This window comes from Antechinus flavipes, chromosome 5 (genome assembly GCF_016432865.1).
Source record: "Antechinus flavipes isolate AdamAnt ecotype Samford, QLD, Australia chromosome 5, AdamAnt_v2, whole genome shotgun sequence".
Classification (NCBI taxonomy): domain Eukaryota; kingdom Metazoa; phylum Chordata; class Mammalia; order Dasyuromorphia; family Dasyuridae; genus Antechinus; species Antechinus flavipes.
Window position 1 is genome coordinate 170,902,782 of NC_067402.1, and position 3,372 is coordinate 170,906,153.

Sequence of the window (3,372 nt, forward strand, 5' to 3'; positions counted from 1 at the left end):
GCCAATAAGGACAGAAAAATCTCAGCTGTCATATAATAGGTTTTATTATTTCCCCTAATAATTTATTTAATAGACTCTTAGGACATTTTTCTTCATCTCTTGTGTGATATGATGTTTATAATGTATGTGGTACAACTTTCTTATGATGGCAAGACACTAGGGTGAATTTTCAGAGGTGATAGACCAATATTGTCTCCATGATCCTCAGTAAAATTGAAAAAAGATACATTGCTCCTTCTCCACCTTTCAGGATTCAAGTGCCTGTCCCTTCCCTTTCCCTTCACATACCCACTTTAAGGACTAGCTGCCTCTTCTGGCATTGAGGTGACTTGGGTGTCTGAAGCCTCGTGGGGAAGTTCCTTGTATGCTGGGACTTTTTTTGTTCACCCCTCTCAGCCAAAACAGAGCCATGACAAAGGGTCCTTTTTAGACATCTGTGGTAAAGAAAAGGATGATAATAAAGCCCTTCAGTTTAAAAGCACAGGAGTCAAATTTGATAAACTTGTATCTGGAAAGCTTAGAGAACTTTTGGCCCTCTGTGGGTATTCACTGAAGGCAGGCAAAAGATGTATATTTTATGGTCTTCATCAGTACTTTCCCATTGTTATTATAGCTGGTCTCAGTAAAAAGATATCTGGGATAAATGAACTGGAAAACTGGAATAAAGGCAAATAAAATATCCGAGTTGCTGTTGCAGCTGCATGCAGGCAAATTCAGGACCTGGAAATTACTTCTGTGGAAGTGGATCCCTATGGAGATACTCAAGCTGTTGCAGAAGGAACTATTCCTGGTCTCTATGAATTTAATGAGTTAGAGCAAAAAAGAAAACTGTAGCTTCTGTTCAACTTTATGGAAGTGGAGATGATAAAGCTTGGCAGAGAAGATTTGTGCTTATGAAGGGGCAGAACCTAGCCTGACCCTTGAAGGAGCCATTAGTCAATAAAATGACTCCAAATTTGCCGAAATCATTGAGCAGAAGTTCAGAAGTGTGGGTAACAACACAACAATCCATATAAGGACTAAATCTTGAATTTAGGATCAAGCATTGGGAGTCTTCTTAGCATGGCAAAAGGATTTGAAGAACCATTAATCTTCTTAGAAATCTAAATCTAGAGCCAGTCCAAATGCAGATGACTCACCATTGGTGTTTTTTGGAAAATGAAATTACCTTTGATAAAGGTGGCATCTCAGACAAATTTTCTGAAAACCTGGATTTCATGAGTGCTGACATGGGAGGAGCAGCAATTATATGTTAAACCATCGGCACAGCAGAAATTATAAACTTAACTCTTGATCTTAGTGGTTTGGCTCCACTTTGTGAAAATATGCCCAATGGGAAGGCAAACAAACCAGGAAGTGTTGTTATGGTGAAGAATTGGGAAAATATTACAGATTGATAATACAAAATGCAGAGGGAAGGCTCATATTAGATGATGTTCTCTGTTATTTCCACACATTTAACCCAAAGGAAATAATAAATACTGCAACATTAACAGGTGCTATGGATATAGTTTTGGGGTCAAATGCCACTGAAGTTTTTACTAATTTATCCTGTCTGGGGACTAAACTCTTTGAAGAACTGAAAAAGGGACCAGATGTGAAGGATGCCTTTTTTTGAACATTATACAAGATAAATTGTAGATTGTCAACTTGCTAATATTAATAATATTGGGAAATACAGAACTGGGAGAGCTTGTACAAGCTGCAGCATTCCTGAAGGAATTTATAAACCATTTAAAATAGATTTATTTATATAATAGGAGTGATGAAAAATAAAGATGAGTTTCCATATCTAAAGAAAGGAATGTCAGGAGGGCCTACAGGGATTCTGTCAGTATTCCTACTTCTAATGAGCACAGACAAAGAAAATTCTCAATGAAGTACTGATCTTAAAATTATTTTCTTTCATCTTAAATTGGATAATCAAGTTAATGACTTCCTAAGCCTGTAGTAAAATGAAATACATTTGGTTAGGATAATGAATACAACCATTTTACTTTACATAAAGATTCAGAGTTGAAATACATCAGATTTATATAGGACCCTCCAACAGATTTTTTAAAAAATTTATAAATTAATGTTGATTATTTTTTAAAATCCACAATCACTTTTATGTGACTGAATTGAGAAGCAAAATGCTAATTATTTTAGATTTGCTGCAAGAAACCATGAACAAAGTTACTACTTTGTTCTTTTTAAGTAATAAACTCATCTTTACATTAAAAAAACAAGACTGATGCCGATAGACCCATAGTATTCTAGTCAGTTCACATCTAGAGTAATGTGTTTAGTTCTAAATGCTGTATTCTAGGAATGTGTTGAATAGATGTCTTGGAATGCCTTGAAGATGTGAAATATAAGGGTAGAAGGCTTCGAGGACATGTTATATGAGAACTGGTTAAAGGAAAAGGAAATGTTAATTCTTCAAGAAAGTAGATATAGGAAGGAAATGATTGATACATTTGAAATCCTAAGCTTGTTCTTCTTGGTTTCAACCCTAGCAACAATTGTACAAAGTGGCAGATAAACTTCCTAAATATAAGAGCTATCCCAAAGTAAAATGATTTGTCTCTACAAATAACATGGTCCTTTTTACTAGTGCTCTTCAAGTTAATACCTAGATGAATTCTTGTTGTGAAAGTAGTTCTGACAAATGGTTATGTTGGTTGTTTTTCAGGTAGGGGTGGGACTAAATGCTCTCTTGGGTCCCTCCCAATTCTGAGATTCTGTGACAACTTCTTTGCATTCCCTTGCTTGATAGTATCAATCATTACAGTTGCTTCACTTATCATCTCTCTACAGATACTTGTGGATAATTCCATATTCCAAATTTGAAAATCTACCTCTCAGCTCTGAGGTTGTTGTCTCTAGCTGCCAAAAGGATGTCTTCTTCAGTCATCCTAATCACAATTCAAACTTAATATGTCCAATATTAAATTATCTGGTCTCTTAATCCTAATTTTCTTTTTAGTTTCACTCAGACAATAATGGCAGCCAAGGTCAACATCAATTTGGTACATTAATTCATTTGCAAAGTTGACAAAGTAGGCAAAGCTGAACCAGACCAAATATGCACAGAGAAAAATGTAAGTATATAAAATAGGATAGAAACAACTAGATGACACAGTGGATAGAGCATTGGCCTTGAAATCAAGATGACCTGAATTCAAATTAAGTCTCAAATATTGTCTTTTTATCCTCATTATAAACCTGGGAAGTAGATATTATTACTATCATCATTTTACAGATGTGAAACGTGAAACACTGAGAGATTAAATGATTTGTCCAGAATCACAGAGCTAATAAGATTCTGAGGATAGATTTGAATCTAAATCTCCAAGTCCAATTTTCAAACTTCTGTCCCATCTAGCT

At 35.2% G+C, this 3,372-nt stretch overlaps 1 pseudogene; it reads left to right on the plus strand.

The window, feature by feature from the left end:
* The first annotated feature begins 364 nt into the window (after nucleotides 1-364).
* Nucleotides 365-1,879, plus strand: LOC127538653 (cytosol aminopeptidase-like; annotated as a pseudogene).
* The last annotated feature ends 1,493 nt before the right edge of the window (nucleotides 1,880-3,372 follow it).